The 19,358-nt window shown below is 41.2% G+C and overlaps 1 protein-coding gene and 1 long non-coding RNA gene across 2 annotated transcripts in view; one reads left to right on the top strand and one right to left on the bottom strand.

Annotated features, from left to right (window-relative positions):
* Prkch (protein kinase C eta) overlaps positions 1-19,358 on the top strand; it is a 203,073-nt gene that overhangs the window by 146,910 nt on the left and 36,805 nt on the right. The gene's annotated exons all lie outside the window — the stretch shown is intronic.
* On the bottom strand, positions 850-17,660 carry LOC141421562 (uncharacterized). Its single transcript, XR_012446145.1, has 3 exons — positions 17,369-17,660; positions 17,018-17,092; positions 850-1,748 (listed from the first exon to the last, which is right to left on the bottom strand). It is a non-coding gene; the product is annotated as an uncharacterized lncRNA (long non-coding RNA).

The raw sequence follows: 19,358 nt of genomic DNA, 5'->3' as shown, positions 1-19,358 counted from the left end.
TGTGGGCAGGTTGCTCAGTGCTCTGAGCTTGTCTGTCTGTCTGTACCATGAGGCATCCCTGTAGGGTATTGTGAAGATGTGCAAGCTCTTTGAAACATGCCAGGTCAAGATGAGAGGTTATTCTTGGCATATACACTATCAGCTGGTTCAGATTTTCTTTGTAGCCTGTTCTAGAGTCATCCTGAAGATCCTGCCTCTGAAGTGAGGAATTCTTCAGAGAAATTGAAGTTTTACCTTGTAAAATTCAACCCTTTGAAGACCAGTCTCTGCAGTAAACTAAATCTGTGCCTTTTTTTTCCAAATAAAAATTGTTTTATTTATATTTCAGCAGTAATTTGAAATTATATGTGATTGATATACTTACATATTTATCATAAGGCTTTGAGATAATTTTCTTACGAAGCCCTGAAATTTTCTTAGGAAGCCCTTCAGCTGTATGACCATTTTACTTTTATATTTTGTATAATTTTCAACTCTCTCTAATTTTGGAGGGAAGCAGCTGAACTCACTTTGAGTTTTCCTCTTGTAGTATTGAAACAGAACTTTTGGTGGTTAATTTGAGGGAAAATTCAAGGACCTTTTCAGACCACCAGTGGAGTGAGTATCCTAGGGGCTTATTCCCAGTAATACAGTTTCTCAAAGGACACAGCTTAATAGCAGAAATAAATGTAAGCCTGGAACACTTTGGTTGTTTTTCTGTACTTCATACATTAAATCAGAATAGTGATCCTAGCACACTTTTTCACTGTTTGCCCTTTGGCTTCAATGAAGGCCATGGTTATTTGGAACTAATTGGTTAATTGATAAATGTGTTCATGGAGTTCACTGGCTAATGAAATCAGACCACCAGTTTTGATCCCACCAAATTAACCAAGCAAACCATTTCCTCATTATAGTTACAGACAATATTGGATTTATTTGCAAAGCAATAAAAATGCAGCCAATTGATCTTTAAATATTAGATGAACACCATCATTTGTCAAAAGTGATTGAATTGTGCAGTGGTTCCTGAAAGTTACTCTTCAGTAATGTCTTATGAATGAAAAAGGATGGGGTTCTTTAAATGGACTTTGTGAATAGTGGTGGTTGTGATCAGAAGAAACAATCCAAAAGCAAACCCCTCCTCTCAATCAGTAGAACTGAGACAGACAGAAATATGCCTGTAGGGGGACATATTTCCAGGAGATGAACCCCCCGCACATAACTGGCAGGAGTCTGAGTGTATGGGGCAATGTAGGTGGTTTTTACTTTCCTTTTAATGCTTTCAAATTTTCTACTTTGGGGCAGAACTCAAGTGGAAGAGTGCATACATAACAAACACGAGGTCCTAAATTCGAAACCCAGCATTGCTCCCCAAAATAAAATAAATTACCATCAACTGCTCTACATTGAACAAATGTTGTCTTTTCCATAATTAAAAATGCTGTTTCAGAAAGGAATCTCATACATGATATTGTGGTTTTCAACATGATAATGTCAAAAATAGGTACTAGTGAATTTCTGTCAAGCCTTGACCTTCAGGTTGGAATCACTCCTTGTCTGTGAATCCCAGTTCTATAGAAGTCCCAAACTCATTGTCTTAGTCAACTCAGACAATAACAAATGTCATAGGCTGGGTACCTTGAACAACAGAAATTTATTTCCCACCATTCTGGAGTTTGGAAGTTCAAGATGTTGGTGCTGGCTGATTCAGTTCCTGGTGAGGGCTGTCTTCTTGGTTTATAGGTGGCCACTTTTTCTCTGTGACCCTACAGAATAAGAAAAAGAGAGAGAAAGCACAAGCTCTCTGGTACATCTCTTTATGAGGATACAAATTCCACCACAGAGCCCTGCCCTCGCTTCCTCAGCTAATACTAACTATCTCCCAAAGCCATCACAATAGGGATTGGGACATAAATTTACAAGTTTTGGAAAGACACAAATATTCAGTCTATAGCAGATATTCATTCATACACATATTTAGTTAATTAATGTTTTCTGTTACATTAAGGAAGGTACTTTGAAGCTACTTGGTTTGATAGTACAGAATCTACCCGGAAATAATTTTAGCCCTGAGGACAGCACCTGCTAGAGCTGACCATAGAGTGGCCTGATATGAGACAACAGATGAGGGTTAGACCAAGGTCTTGCCATTCTTTTGGCAAGTCTTAGAAGTCTTAGAGCTGTGTCTTTCAGGTGTGCTGAAACCAAATCTTTCTCCTGGATTCCAGTGTCAGTCTAGCTGGAGAAATAGCTGAGTAGAACACAGTATTATGGTTTACCTTTTGATAAATAATACACGTAGCATGTGCCTGAAAGTGGAGTTTTTTCCCCTTTGTCTGCAAGTGTCAATTTTTAATGTTTGGTTAGCTTCCTAAACAGAAATACAAATTGGTGCAAGTGCCTTGTTACTGTTTAACAAAAATGCTCACACATGATGGTTTTCAGATTCGATTGCAAGTAGTAAAACCTGACAAGTAAATGGCCCCACTCCCTGGAGGACAGTGTCCCTGGGGGTCTGGTTCCAGAGGCATGTGAGTGGTACAGACAGATGCTGGCAAGTTTCATTCTCTGGCCTTTCATCTCCCTTTCCTGCCTCAGTACTGCCCCTCCAGCCTTCAGAGAGCTCAGGCAAACCTGCTCTTTCACTGCAGAGTTCTATATCATTCTTGGCACCTGCATCAAAATTTACTTTGTCCCACTGATAAAAATTCTAGAATCTCAAGTTGGAAAGCAGTTCAAAGTTATATACTCCTCTTTCAGAGCAGGACTATCTGACATCCTGCTGAGCAGTCAATTTTTCCATCCTCACTTCCAAGCAGAAAAGAACTTACTTCTTTTAGGCATCTGTGACTATTGGAAATGTCTCCTTTGTTTATTCGAAACAAAGTTTCTACCAGTTTCTATTAACTGGTGGTGGGCCACCTTTAAAGGGTAAACTCAAAAATATGCAAATCTTCTACAAGAAAACCTTTCAGATATTTAAAGGCATTCTGGGTCTCTCAAACTACTTTTCCTGTTAAAGAATGACATGGTATCAACCTGATATTGCTCAATCTGGCTGTGTTTTCACAATCACTGGTTTCTGAGCAATCATTAGCCATCCATGGGATTCTAGATACTTGGATTGATATCCAGTTGCCTTGTTATAGTCTTCTTCTCTTATAAAATCAGATCTGTCTTAAGGAGCTGTTGGTTATACTAACAGCTTGCTCATGTTACCTCTCCTAGGTAACACTTGGACTTTAACTGTGGATTGTTAATGTTGAATCCAGGGTAGACATCGTGGTGAGAAGTTACTTGTTGGTATAATGATCTCAGAATAGGGTGTTCAAAGTTTCCTTTTGTGTGGATCTGTGGTGGGGAGGGACGTAATCCTTGCCTACATTTGTGAGTGTTGCTTCAGCCCCTGTGTGTACAGGAAAGCAGAGGAAGTCATTATAAATCTCAGAACTAGGGAGTCTGTATGTCCAGTCTACTCTGAAAAGGTGGATGTTTTCCACTCAAGTCAGTCAGCATAAATTGCCAAGGATGAAGCACAAGGTGAGCATGGGGGTATGGGGAGGCATGTTTAAGACTATGGGTATAGACTTTATGTGGATTGCACAGAACAGTGTGAAATGAGGGAGTACTGACTTACTAAGATTTTGGAATCAAACTTGGATTTGAAACTTACCTCCACAGTGCACTAGTTCTGCAATACTGAGTAAACTTTAATTTTTGAAAGTCTTGGTTTTATAATCTGCAACATGGGACTAAGAGTATCACCTATCCCATGGGTTTGCTATGAGAATTCATATGGCTTGTTTGTCCCAGTATCTAGCATCATTTAATGCTCCTTACACATTATCTAAGTTATTAAGAAAAAAAGTGATCCAAGGAGAAAACTTGAACAATGACTCCATTTAAGAGATGAGCAAATTCAGTAGGATATGATTACATAGCATATGGTTCATCCATGTAAAATATCATACAGCCATTAAAAGGATGATCCACCTTATACATGAACATTAAGAATGATCTACATTTATTGACTTGAGTAGTTTGTCCCTGAAGACAAGTGGGGAAAAAGAAATATATATGTTAATTCTGTGTACTAATGGTCTTCCTTTTGGCAGTACTGAGGTTTGAACTCAGTGTACCTCACATTTGCTAGGCAGGTGCCCTACCACTTGAGCTACTCCACCAGCCCTGTTTTTTTTGTTGGGTACTTTCAAGATAGGGTCTTGTGAACTATTTGCCAGGACTGGCTTTGAACCTGGATCTTCCTGATCTCTGTCTTTTGATAGTTAGGATTATAGGCTTAAGCCACTGGCACCCAGCTGTGTGGTCATTTTTAATCCCTCAAAGAAAACATTAGCAGAAGCATCTGCATGGGGAGAGGTGTGGAAGAACAGAAACATAATAGTTTGGGGAGGGGGGAATGGTTTTTTTTTTTCTTTATATATCTTTATACTATCTCACTGATTATGGTAAGAATATGTTACTTTTGTGATTTTTGAGAACAAATTTTTTAAAAGAAAGCCAAAAGAGTGAGAAATGGTCAGTGGAGGAGGATAGATCAGTAAGCTGGAGCAAACAGATGGGGAGATATGTCCTGGAGAACACAAACTTAAAAACCAGGGTGCACAGGCTTCTTTTCACTTGTTATGGCTACATTAAGGTTGTGTCCTCAGCTTTTCCTTTCTGGCACAAGGCACAGCAATATTTCTTGTTTCTTCCCTTCATTCCTGTTTTACTTTTGACAACTGAGCCCAATATTTATCCAGCAGAATTCACTAGGGGACAATAAGCAACAGGAAGATGGGTAGAACTATGGTATCTTTATTGATTAAAGAGCAATGTCATTTTAATTTAATGCTGAAATGTAAGTTAATGAGCATACGTAACAAAAAGGGGCAATTTTTAGCTGCTGTAAAATGATTACAGTGAAAGCTAAATCCTCCTCATAGCCCTGTCCCCTGCCTTCAATTTCTCTTCCTCAAGGCATATCATTGTATGTCCTTCCAGAAATATTCTGTGCTTGTACCATCTCCGTGTTTGAATGTGTTTCCTGTTGAAAAGCAAATACTAATCTATGCTAGAACATTCTTCCTAAATCTTGGGAGAGGTTAGATCTAAGCCCTTATAGAAAGGTGGTAAGTGAGCTACTTACTCTTTTCTCAGAAGGGATTGGTGGTAAGGGTTCAAGCACTGAATTCACTATAAAAAGTCCTCTCTCTCTAGGCTGGGCACAGTGACTCAAGCCTATAATCCTGGCTACTTTGGAGGTAGAGATTGGGAGGATCTCAGTTTGAGACCAACCCTGGTGAAGAGTTCACAAAATACCACTTCAACCAGTGTCTGGGCCCAGTGGTGCATGCCTGACTTCCTAGCTATATGGGAAGGCACAAATAGGAGGACTGCAGTCCAGGCTAGCCTGGCATAAAGACAGACCCTACCAAAAATAATCAATGCAGCTGGACACCAGTGGCTCATGCCTGAAATCCCAGCTACTCAGGAGTTAAAGATCAGGAGGTTTGTGGTTCAAGGCCAGCCTGGGCAAATAGTTTGCAAGACTCTATCTCGGCAATACTCAGCACAAAAAAGGGCTTGCAGAATGGCTCAAGTGGTAGAGCAACTGAGGCTGAGGCCCTGAGTTCAAGCCCTACTACCATAAAAAAAAAATTTTTTTGGTTATTGAATTTGTGGTCTTAACTTTGTGTTGGCTCTAACTGAAACATGCCAAAAAAAAAAAAATTTGGTTATTGAATTTGTGATCTTAACTTTTGTGTTGGCTCTAACTGAAACATGCCAATATGTGTTTTCAAGTTTTGTTTAAGGGTAGTGTATGAAAGTTTACAAAAATGAAGGAAGTTAATTCAGACTTGAATATGTAAGCAAGATAACACACAAGTGTATCAAGTGATTATTAACTTCGTTGTTTTATAAATTGGTATGAACTTGGAGTATCTGTTGCCCATTATGCATGTACAAATAAATGTGGCTGAGACTTGTATAAATAAATAATAGTGGAAAAATTTTTTAAATGCGAAAACAGCTAGCAGAGTGTTTCAAGAGATAGAGTGCTTGCCTAGCCAGTGTGAGACCACAAAAAAAAAAAAAAATTCCATTTCTTGTCAGAAAAACTATGCAGGTTTTTCCAAATCATGCAGCAGGCTTATTAAAAACTTATTGTAGTGACATAGCCTCAAAGAGACATTTCTTCCAACACTATATGTACAGCAGTTGTATCAGCCATTACTTGTAATTGGATTAAAGCCTCTCTGCACATACTACCCAATGCATAGCATCTGTTATCATGCAGAAGTGGCTTGCTCATTGTCCAGGGAGTTCTCCAACACCTTTGGTGCAAGACACCAGACCAAATACTCCAAAGGGTGAACAATCAAAAGCCGTCTCCTGTCCTCTAAGAACAGGTGGGGGTTGCAGCACCAGCCCCAGATTTTGCAATAAATCAAGAGAGGGTATGAAATCTTAGTTGAATCCAGCAGTGAAATACTTTCCCCTCCCAAATTCACCCAATGAGGATTTTCGCACTCCTTTGACAAAGAAATGGGACTGAGCAATAGAGGGAGGCAGGTGACACTGACTTATGAAATTCACTCTTTAGAGAAAGAAGTCCTGTCATCAGGAGCCCTTTCCGAGGGACTCGTGGCTCTTGTGTAGATTCTTGAAAGAAGGGGAGAAGGAAGCAGGCTTTTTAAAAAGAAATTTTTTTAACTCCCACACAGAGGATGGAATTGAGAAAAATACAGAGACAGTGAAATTCGTTTACAAAGCTAGGAAAATGTTGACGAAAGCAAACTGCAAATCAGACAGGCCACTTATGGGGCACCACAGAGGGGGACACAGTGTTGGCCTAAGGAACGCTGAGGTTTTGCTTTCTGGTCTGCCAACAGACAGGTTCAAACCCGTTGGTATCTGCATTTCCCTGTGACTGATTTATATGCATGCTACTGGTTCTTTTTTTCTATAACAATTTGGTTGAGTAATTCAGAAGGTTAAAAAATAACAAAGCAGAAACAAGTGAGAAAAGTTAGCTGAGCTGTGCCAGGTGGCAAGATGGGAAGGTGCCCACAGACAGGAGGAATCTGTGAGTCCTTTGTTTCTCCCGGCGCAAATCCTCAGCCACTCCGCGGGGCCTGAGAGCTGTACATGTCCCACTGCCATTTAAGAAGGAAATCTCTGTTCTCTGCAGCTTATTCCTGTAAAGTATGAAGTGGTGTACTCCCAGGCCAGTTTCCCAGCATTTCTTGGCATTTCAACTTTGGCAACAGGATTGGGAAAGACTGAAGTGCTTTATGGTCAGGGCGGCTCAGTGGGATGGTAGTGCTGGGGTGCTTGCTCCCCCAGGTAGGAAACCTGTGACCAAGCACGTTGGAGTCTGAAGGCCACTGTGCTTAGTTCAATTGGCTGTCGCGATGGTATGTGTCTGTGCTCTGTTTTTATAAAAAGAAGGAAACAGTGAAGAGCTCACCGTGCAGTGTTCGCAGTAACTTGCTGCACTTTGTGGTTTCATTCTTGTGGTTTTGGTGCTGGAGACAGAACCCAGGCGCTCACACATGCAGGGTGCGTGCACTACCACTGAGCTATGAACATCGCAGCTCTGCATTTTGTGTTTTGAGTTAACTTGAGAATGGAAAACTTGAGGAACTCAAGATACTTTACTTTGAAAGAATTAACTCTCAAGATGAAAACTCATCAGTGTTCAAGGGGGACAGAGTTTAGTTTAAAAAAAAAAAACCAAAACCTGTTTAGCAGTAGACATCAAAAAATAACTCTAGCATTGAATAAGCTTAGATTAGCCTACCTGGTGAACAGTAAGTCAGATCCTATATTGTAGTTTGCCTAGAGAAGTCGCAGGTTGATCCTGTACTCCTTCAAATAGCCCCTTTCACTCACAGAGCCCCATTTTAGAGAGAACATTTACGATCACCCAAAGAAAAGGGGTGTCCATTTCACAGGAATTGTGTTCCTATGAGATGGTAGAGCCAAAAGAGAAAGAGTGTTTCTTCTAGATGAGAGGGGTTCTCTGTAGGAGGTCACATCCCCCAGCATTTGCCTTCCATAAACTGTTTCCCTTTAGTTCATGAATTGGGAATATTGTTACTAAGCCCATTTTAAAATATCTTTTTTCCACATCAGTTACTACCTTAGTTTCAAAGACACATTAGGGAAAACTGCCTTTCCCCTAAATCTCATAGCTCATTTCCTTTATATGATACTTTAATATATATTCTTTCCTCAGCGACTGTGGAGGATTGGTTCTAGTTTACTCCCCACCCCCACCCCCAGATAGTGAAATCCTTGTATGCTCAAGTTCCTCTTATAAAATGGCATGTTTGCAAATAACTTACACATATCCTCTCCTATATCTTGAAATCACCTCTATTTTTTAGGGAATAATGACAAAGAAAAAAAGTCTGTACATGTTCATTACACATTTTTCCCCAAATATTTTCAATCCATGGATGTAGACCCACAGATAAAGAGGCCTGACTGTATTTAGGTAAGGTATAAATTCATCCCTGCCTACAGGAAGCATGCATCTTTGTATAAATATGTAAGGAAGTAAAAGTAATTACCAGTTGTGTAGAAGAAAGGAAGTAAATTTTTTCATTTGTAGTTCTACTTCAGAGCTGAGAAAGTGGAGAGACAGACAGACATTGTTGAATGTCTAATGTATTTCTTGGTGCATTCAGGCTACTATGATGGAAGAGACTGGCTAGGAAACAACAGAAACTTATTTCTCACAGTTCTACAGGGTAGATGGTTCACATCTTGGTGCCAACAGATTTGGTAACTGGTAAGAGCCTGCTTCCTGGCACTTAGGGACACACAGCCAGAGCGCGCCTTGAGGTCTCTTTCATGAGGGCTGTAATCCCACTCGTGAGGACAGCCCCCATGACCTGATCACCTCCCAGAGTTCATATCTCCAAATAGCATCACATTGGCATTAAGTTTCAACATGAATTTTGGTAGACACAACATTCACGCTACAGTCATATTTTACCTGAAGTCTCAAACTCCTACATTAAGAGTGAGAGAACCAATGGCAACACTCCAGTCACACAGCATCTATACAATTAAAGTTCAGTTAAAAATAATAATAATAATAAGGACAAGGATTCCAAGGACAGCGCAGCAAGAAGTGTCCACAGGTAGCATTTGGCTCTGGCCACTAACTCACATCATCTAAATCCTCCAGTGTCCTTTAGCACCAAATTGATGCCTGCCAAGCCTGCTTCAGTTTCACATTGCTGTAGGTCCCCTTGTGAATCTCTCAGAGAAAATGGAGGTGATATTAGAAATTTCTAACCACAGGGAATTTTTCCACCTCAATTTGGAAACATTGAGCTCAGTAATTTGGATGACAGATGGACTAAGCTCAAGGAAAGCCATGGGAAAACCTTGGGGAAATGTCAGGAATATTGTCTTTCCTCATGGAATTTGTACATACTGCTATCATGCTTCACTGTGAGTAAATTCACCGTACACTGGTACAGCCCAGACTGGGATGTGTAGGGGAATTAATTGTCACCATCTACCCCATCCAGGAATGTGGGCTCCTTCTAGCCTACAACTCCCCTGAGCCAAGTTTGAACTCCTGTACCCTTAGGTGAGCCCTCTCCATGAAGCTCATCTTCTGTTCTTCCTTAGCCAACCCCACCTCTTGGCACTCTCCCAGACAGCTTCTCTTCAGTGCCAACACACTCCTAGAGGCGCCGGTACTGTCCTTTTCCAGGACTTCCATGAAAGAAAGAAAGGCTTTCAGTCAACTGCCCTGTGGTTTCTTATTCTCAAATTAAGAAGGAAGAAAAAGAAGGAACTCAAAGAGCAGGAAAACCCAATTGCCTCTTCTTCCTTTTGGCCACACAGTGGACCTTTCTGAATAGCCATTTAACAAAATAGTTTGGTTTTGATACAGTATAAAACTTCCTACAACAAACTCTATTCTTTGAAGATTAATATATATGTATGTGTGTGTATATACCATTATATATATATATATAGATATATATAGATATAGATATCTATATATATCTATATATATATATCCCAAATTTCCCTGTTAAAATTGCCTTCCATATGATATCAAAAGCACAGGTATCAAAAACAAAAATAAATAGAAGAAGCTATTCACACTAAAAGGCTTCTCCACGCCAAAAGAAATAATCAACGGAATAATAAAAAAGGAACATATGGAAGGGGAGAAAATATTTTCAGGTCATATATCTGACAAGGGACTAATATCCAAAATATAAAAGGAACTGCTACAACTGAATAGCAAAAAAACCAAAAAACAAAAAACCCCAACAGTAACAACACATCCCAAATGACCCAATTAAAATGGGCAAAGTACTTGAATAGACATTTCTCAAAAGAAGACATACAGATGACTCACAGGTATATGACATCACTAATCATCAGGAAATGCAAATTGAAGCCATGAGATATCACGTCATACCTGTTAGGGTAATTTTTGTAAAAGAAACAAGGAACAGCAAATGTTGGAAAAGATGTGGAAAAAAAGAATCCTTATAGGCTACTGGTAGAAATGGAAATTGATGTAGCCACTAAGCCGATCAACATGGAGGTTCCTCAAAAAATAGAGCTGCCATATGGTCAGCAGTCCTACTTCTAGGAGTATGCCCAAAGGAATTGAAAGGATACCGATTACTGCTGTGATGTGGAAATGGTTTGTCCCATCCAAAACTCATGTTGAGATTTAGTCCCCACTATGACAATGTTGAAAGGTGGTGGAACTTCAAGTGATGACTGGAGACAGAGAGATTAATGGAGCTCTTGGGGGACTGGATTAGTTACTGCAAGACTACGTTGTTATGAAGCAAGGTACCCCTTGTGTTTGTCTCTTTTGCATAGGCCATTTGTTCTTCCACTTTTCTGCCATGTTATGACATAATACAAGGCCCTTGCCAGATAGATGTATCTATTCAATCTTGGACTTTCAGCCTCCAGAACCATGAGCTAAATAAACTCTTTTATAAATCATCCAGTCTTAGGTATTCTGTTACAGCAACAGAAGACATGTACACCCGTATGTTCATTGCAGCCTATTCACAGCAGCCAAAATTTGGAAACAACCTAAATTTCTATCAGCAGACAAATGAATTAGGAAAATTTACTATGAAGTATTAATAGCTTTATAAAATGAAGGAAATCCAGTCACTCGTGGCAATGTGAATAGACCTGGTAAGTAAGCCAGACACAGAAAGACAAATACTGCATGATCTCTCTTATATGTGGATGTAAAAAAGAGAGTGAGTAGAACAGTGGTTGCCAGGGGGTAGAGGGAGGATGAAATGGGAAGGTGTTCATCAAAGGCTATAAAGTTTCAATTATATAAGTTAAATAAGTTCTAGAAATCCATAGTAATACAGGGCCTAAGATTAACAGTACTGTATATTGTACTTAAATTTTGCTAAGAGGATATGTCTTATGTTAAGTGCTGTTATCACAAAAGGGGAAAAAAAAGGCAGGAACAAATTTTTGTAGGTGATGGATGTTTATTGCAATAATTGTACTCATCAAGTTGTACACATGAAATACCTGCAGTTTTTTGTATGTCAATCATATATCAGTAAAACAGTTTTTAAAAGAAAAAGAATATCTCTCTGTGGTCCCCCAACCTTTAACTCAGTAATTGACAAGAGAAATCCTTGTTGAAAAGTGCTGTACTCCCTTTATTCCAAGAAACCATCGATTGGAAAATACTGATGATTTTTGATTTTTTTGAATTGTTTGATTTGTTGGCAGATGTCAAGTTTTCTTTTGGCCCTTAGTCTTAGGGAGCTTCCCTTTTTCAGAAGGTATTAAAGAGGAGAGAGCAGGGTCTTAGAAGGAGGCAACACAGGGGGTGGAGTTTTGTTCTTCCCAAAGTAGTGACCGAAGAAGTATTTCTTCTCCAGGCACAGTGATGCAGGGGCATTGGTTACCAAGATTACCAGGGGAAAGAGAAACAGAAGGTGGACCTCGACAGTTGGTCAGTGTGTGATCAGTGGGATTTGAACGTGCTTCACTTGGAGGTGAAGTCGTCCTTCTGCAGGAAGGCTGTGCGAGCAGTGGCTAGGACAGCCGGCAGCATTTCCCTCTGATTCAGAGAAGCCAAATCCACCCACCCTCCCCAGCTCAGGGTCATTTCTTTTCCAGAAAGAATCTGGTCTCACAAGAGTGGCTCTTGTGCCCATGTCACAAAAGGTGAAGATGAAAGTGCTGATCAGGTGGTCGAGCTCATCTTGCTGATGACTCTCATATTGGTATTGTAAATGATACCCAGTTATAAATGGTCTTTCTTTCCAGGCACACACAGACTCTACCACTTGAGTCATGCCTCTGGCCCTTTAGTTTATTTTTCAAATAGGATCGTGTGCATTTTTCCTTGGCCAGCCTCCCACTAGTCTGCACTCCTCCTACTATGTCTCCTGCCTAGCTGGGATTGTTTGTTGAGATGGGATCTAGTTAACTTTTTGCTCAGCTGGCAATCTGAGTAGCTGAGATTACAATTATAAACCATCATGCCCAGCTTCTTTCCTGGATTTCTTGTGTCTGTAAATGTCTTTTGAATCAGTCCTCAGAGTTAAGGGGTTTTTTTAATTTGTTTTGTTTTACTTTCTCAAGACAAAGCTGCTAACTAGATTTGTAAGCATTCCTTTATTCTTACTTGCTACCCATCCATGTACTCACCTTCTCTGAAGCAAGTGTTGTTCTGATCAATGTTTGGATGCCTGTAATATATTCTTGTTTGGTTTTTTCCTCCTGGTGAGGTGCTAGACATTGAACCCAAGGACTCCCATGTGCTAAGCAAGCACTCTATTTCCCCAGACCCCTATGGTAGTGGGCTTGGCCAGCACTGGATCTGGACAGCTGTGCAGAGACAGGAGAGGCTAAAGAAAGAGGCCTGAATCTTGCTGATCCTTCTCTCAGGTGGCAGAGTGTGGTTTCCAAGAATTGTATTTGATGCGGGTTGTGAGTTACGGCATAAATACATGTGTGGTTTAACTGTGCCCTTCTGGTTTGGACAGGGCCCTTCACCCCATTCTTGGCCTACTGCAGTGAACTCATTTGCCCTTGCTTGGCTGCTGCTTTATACAAATGCAGGCTAGACAAGGGCTAAGTAACCCATGGGCATCATTTGAACATGAAAGGGACTTTACCATGCAGTTGTCCTGAGCACCTACTTTGTACTATTTGCCTCTGAAAATGAAAAGACAAATCTGTTAGGGGTTCCAACCACACACAAATTGACAATGTAAGACATAGTACCAGAAGGCCCAAAGTAAAATACAGAGTACAAGAAGAGCACAGAAAAGGCAGCTATTAATTTTGATGGAGAGGGTCTCCCAAGGGGGACTTTGGAGAAGAGATGGCATTTGAACCTGTAGGTTTTCAGTTATGAAATAGAGAAATCCATGCTAGGTAAGTGGAATGATAGGAGTGGAGACATGGAAGCAGGAAAGCATCCTGTGCTAAGGAATCATGAGGACTTACAGTGACCAGGATTGGAGCTTGGGAAGGAACAGGGCAGAAGTGACAATTGAGGGAGGTTGGGGTGAGTCACGGAAGTTTTTTATTTCTCCCTCTCTCTCTCTTTCTGTCTTTCTTTTCCTTTTTTTTTTTTTTTCTTTGTTTTCTTTGGTACTGACATTGAAACTCAGGGCTTACAAAATTAGAGATAAGGGCAAAATAGTTTCTGCTGGGTATTGAGGGGGGGAGCGGGAGGGGGTGGAGTGGGTGGTAAGGGAGGGGGTGGGGGCAGGGGGGAGAAATAAACCAAGCCTTGTATGTACATATGAATAATAAAAGAAAAATGAAAAAAAAAAAAAGAAACTCAGGGCTTTGTTTGCTGAGTTTGCTAGGCAGGTGCTCTACCACTTACTTGAGCCATGCCCTTTTTACTTTAGGAATTTTTCAAATAGGGCCTCACATTTATGCCTAGGTGGGTCTGGATAGTATCCTCCTATTTATCTTCTGGAATAGCTGGAATGACAAGCATGAGCCACCCCCACCAACCCAGATTTTATTGGTTGATATGGGGGTTTTGCTAACTTTTTGCCCAGGCTGGCCTCAAACCATGATTCTCCCAATCTTAGCCTTTTAAATAGCTAGGATGCCAGGCATGTGCCACCATGCCTGGGTGGAAGTTTGAGTTTTATTTACCTATCAGTAGAGACCATCAGAGGTTTATGAGGAAGAGACTAAGAGGAAATAAATATAGCATCTTAGTGCAGAGATGCCCAGAAGCCAGGAATTCAGGTAGAAGATAATTGTCATATGTTGGACAGGAAACAGTCACAGCCTGAAGCAAGGCAAGGACAGTGGGAGGAGAAAAGAGAAGAGAAATGGGAGTGAGTGATATAGTAGAGGAAAAGCTGAGCTGACCCTGTGATGAAATGGTTAGGAGATCAAGGAAAAGTCATTAATGATTACCCGAAGATTTCCAGTGAAGAGCTCAAAAGCTTTCACTGAGTGAAGTCAGCAGCTGGACAAAGTTAATTTTTGCTCTTTTGTATTTGAAAGATTGAACCATCCCTAGTATCCATGCCCAAATATAAGCAAGTAGAATTGCAGGTCTGCCTCTCCAAGGAGAAGAGCAGGGTAGAGATTTACATTCGGGAACCATTTGTCTAGGGTAATACTTGAACTCCTGGCATCCAGCTACACAGGTAGAGAACCAAGCAGGACACCTGTGCACAACTGGGTGACCATACACAGAGCAGCCTGGGAGCACCATGATCAAAATCATCAGAGATTTGCATAATGACTCCAGATCTTCTGGCAGATGGTAGTTTCATCTTGAGAAATGAACACCTTTTCCTAATGTGCACAAAAGCGCCATATGGTCTAGAAGGAGTGCTGGATGTAAACCTAGACCAGGGCCAAGAAGAGAACTCTAGAGAACCACCCACCCTCCGAGGGAGGGTGGAGGAGGAGCCTGCAAAGCAGACACTTCAAAGTGGTTAGAGACTTAAATAGGATTGTGTTTAGTTGCCTCCTATTTGCCTGAAAACTTGGTCATCACAGGGGAGCTCCCATCTGCCTCTGGTTTAATGACTCAGGTGGAGCCTCTGCTCAGAGCAGCAGGTTCTCTCCTTTCACAGACCGACTATGTTTGCCCTGATACCAGCAGATGGACTAGTTGACTGTCTCTGTTTGGTTAAGATATAGAGTAATCAGACCTGTGGCTGTGCTCCTAGGAGCCAATGCTGAGCAGGTGACCATCATCCAGGACACATAGATGCCTCCGCCAGAGTGCTGGAGCCAGAACCTGCCCTGTGTGGGCAGCTAGATGGGAAAACCATGCTCCCTGCTGCTAGGAAAGGGCAGCTCCTCAGGGCTCACCCCTGTTGCACCTGATCAGGCTGGGACAAGTCTCAAACCCAAGCAGGTAGAACCTTTCAGATGGCTCTGAGTCCTGCCTTCTGAGCACCATGCAAGGTGAAGGAAGCTTCTTGCCTCCCAAGCCACATAAAGCACAGGCAACCCCAGAACAATGGCTTAGAAACTGCCTTGGCTTCTTTATGGCACAAACTACAAAGGCTCACAGCCTTCCAGATGGTGTGCCAATAAGATGTAGAAATGCTTCTCATAGAAGAGAAAGCTTGTGCCCTGCCCTGGCTCGTGATTCTCTGCCCACACAGACCTGTCACTGCTGCCTCCTGGCTGTTGTGACCTCCTTGCATTGATGGAAAGTTGCATGAAGAGGGATAGCACCACCCTCCTGGCTAGGAATGTGCTGCTTAACCCAGATCAAAAATTCCACGTTCACTGTGTGTCAGTGGGCTCCAGGCCAGTCCAGGGAAACAGTGTTTGGAATGACCAACCATAAAACTCAGAGTGAAATGGTTTTATCTGAGTGGGTGGCACTCGACTGCGTATACATTTTCTGAATTAGTCAGTCTCAATGTTTTTCTTCCAAAATAATTCAGTTTTTTTCAAATGTTGAATTTGAGTACATTTTCTTTTATCAGTTGACTCCTAAATGTGAGAAGTAGAATCTCTTCTCTAATCATTTGTCCTGACTCTGGGGTTTGCTTGCATGTTCTTTGTGAACCTTAAAGTGACCTGGCCCCTGACTCAGTAGATCCAAAATCTGTGTAGAGCCTGGATTTCATACATTACATCTTATAGTTGGGTTGATGATCACAAGACCTCTTTTTAAAGAAAGAGCTCTAAAGCAGGGAGGGGGAAAGAGAATTTTTCTGTGGCCTCTGAAGGAAGATGTAAGAATAGGACTCCAGAGGTGCTGGAACTTTTCCCAAACTGCCTTCTCTGGAAAATGCAGGGAATCAACTGATTTCTGGGGAAATTCAAAAACTTTCAAAAGGAAAGGAATTCCATATTATGGGAAAATTGTTCTTTGGTTTGGGCTTAAAGGATTTTCTGATCTCTTACATAGTTTCCGGAATAATATTTCATCTCTCTGACCTTGGAGTTTTCCATGAAATACCTTTAAAAATATATCAAATTAGTCTTTCAACTTGATGAAGGACTTCAGGATTCTCATCATTCCTTTTCTTCCTGAACTGACCTTTTAATTTTATGCAAGATGCATGGGGGCAATTTGTCTTGTCTGGTTTTTAATACCACATTGCTGTGAGGATGGTTAATCACCAAGCACACACATTGCTCACTGGTTGTTTTACCTACAAGCCCAATTTTTTTAGATTAGCTGCAGGACGCGACTCAGAGCTGGAGAAGGAGCAGTGCAACCAGAAGGGTGGCAGAGAAGATTTGCCATCACATGCAGAGAACATTCTCATTTTTTCTTCCTCACTCCCTTAGCACCCACTATGCACAGAGGGACTAGAGGGGCCAGAGGGAGATACACAGGCCAACAGGATTTTATACTCAACAGGTAAAAAAAGGGAATACAACCAAATTTTAGGGTAAGAAACTTGGTTTGTGTTCAGGCAGTGCTTGCTTGAACTCTGAGCCTGGGATTAGAGAGCTGAAATAAACTTGGGAAAGACAGTGAGTGCAATAAATGCTACCATTAGAAGTATGTGTTAAATACCTTTGGAGCTCAGAGGAGAGATGCGAAGCTTGTTCCAGGAAGGCTGCAATAGGCTTCGGTTGAGATAGAAGTAGTCTGCCCAGGAGAGAAACAGAAGAAGGGTCAAGCCAGAGCTCCACCAGCTATCTAAAATCATAAAACAGCAGGGGTTTTTGTTTGTTTGTTTTCTCTTTTTTGTAATCCACTTAGGACTAATACTTTTATAAACTATAATAAAAGTACCTTACTACAAATATGAAACTTCAAAAAGACATATAAAATAGAAGCCCAAATCTTCATTATTAGATTCAGCAGACATACAATCACTGCTAAACAGTTACAAAAGCTTCAAAACACTCTTTTCCTACTTACCTTACTATGGGCCAGTAGCAGTTTGCAGACAAGCAGTCCTGGGACCACACTTTGATTAGCACTTCTAAGCCAGGAAGGACGTATCAGAGGGCAGAGGGGTCCATGGTGAGCTGATCTAGGTGCTTCTTGGAGAATCCAAAAGCAGACCAGAGAGCCTTCAGGAAGAAGACAAGGGACAGCCAAGGATGATGATGGAGCACTGAGGGTGCCAAAGCCCCACTGGAGCCACTTAGAGTTTCAAACATTCAAGGAACTGTATTTCAGAAAACTGGCTAGTTCAGCACAGAGAGGAGATGAGGCAAAGGTGCATAACAGTGGGGCTGAACAGAGGCTTTGACAGATCAGTAGAGAGAAGGCATCTGACTCTAAATGTAACTGGGAGTAATGGTCAGTTCTTAGTGAGTGACCAGATGTGAGAAGTGGGGAGGGGCTATTGTCTGATTGTGCTCCATCATTTGACAGGACACTGAGACCCAGAGTGGTGACAGAGCTGAGGCCAAGCACTCTGCTTTCTGGATCAGGACAAGTGTTCTTGCCCCATGACTAACTCACTGGACATTGTACCAGATAACCCCAGTGTTCCTGCTTATTCACACCCACCCCTCCAAGGAAGGAGAAGGATCAGTGTCCATCAGAAGATCAGAGCACACCCTGATGCCAGCCTGCTGCCTAGCTGAACTTAGCTAACCCACTGGTTTCTCTGTGCCCTCTGTTCACAGTCACTGTCTTAATGACAGAAGAGCTCATTGTGTCCTGGAGGAGCCAGTTAAATTCATGTCGATCCTGTTTAGGCAGTCAATGGAATTTTAATGCCCTTCTTTTAAAGGAACAAAGGTTATTCTCAACTATAAGCCAAACTTAAATAGCAATGCAATTTTTCCTTTCTGGTATCTTTTAATATTGAATTGATTCTAAACTGGTTTTGAAAGATTGATATCTGGAGTGAGGTAGAGTTGAGAGTGTGTTCAAAGCCACAGAGTTTCCTGGGGTGCTGTCCTGGTCTTGAGCTGTTCCCAAAGCAGAGAACCCCAGTAGGCAATGGAAGTTTCATGATGGGTCCAGTGGCCCAGCACAAACCAGAATTCACCCAGTTTCCCAGTTTCCCCCACATCCTCCCTAAGCTTCACTGGGACCTCAGACCAAACCATTTTGGCCAAAGAGGGAAATTGCTCTTCAGATTAACAGCCATTTATTGGACCCAGTATGTGCAGAGCACTGTGTTACACACTAAAGGGGCCTCCAACATCTAGAGAAATGAAGGTAATGAAACATCTCTCATCAAAGAGAAGGCATATTAGTTGGAAAAATATGAATCATATGGAAACAGTCCAAGACAGGACTTTGGGATTCATGTTTTCTTCCTTACCGCTTCTTGGATCCACATGTCCTCTGTTGATGAAAAAAAAAAATGGCAAGCACCAGTACAGTAGTATTTATAGAAACTCTTAAATGTGAACATGGCACTTGGAATTGATTGCTTATTTGTGAAAACACATGATAAAAATATTAAAAGATTTTGACATGTCCAAAAGATACCTTCATTTGTCATAGCACTATTTATAACAATGAAGATTATAAATGTCTCCCAAAGGTGGCCTTGCAGGTTCTGAGGTTGATTGTGCCATTGAGTATTATAACTGGTATCTACTGATAGGTCTGTATCCTAAATAGTTAGTAGAGAGAGGGTACAAAATGAGAACTGGCTGTACACTCAAATATTATTTGATTACATTGTGAACTACAAATATAGGAAGTGTACTAAAAAGTACTTCCTGAAAAGTTTGTGTTTTATTTCTGAAGAATTTCATTTCTCCAGAATGAAAATAAAGTTCTCCAGCTGCAGTGGTATTGGGATAGCAACAGAAGTCAGTGACTTCCTGTGTTCTCCTGCAACTTATTCTGCCTAAAAGAACAGGTCACCTGGTGGCGACTTGGCATTCAGTAGTTCAGGATGAACCTTTTTTCACCACTGCAACCTGGGCTGCTCATA

The sequence above is a fragment of the Castor canadensis genome, chromosome 3 (assembly GCF_047511655.1).
Source record: "Castor canadensis chromosome 3, mCasCan1.hap1v2, whole genome shotgun sequence".
NCBI classification, from domain to species: Eukaryota; Metazoa; Chordata; class Mammalia; order Rodentia; family Castoridae; genus Castor; species Castor canadensis.
The sequence above is the reverse complement of the archived record's forward strand: the minus strand, read 5'-3'. Positions and strand labels throughout refer to the sequence as shown.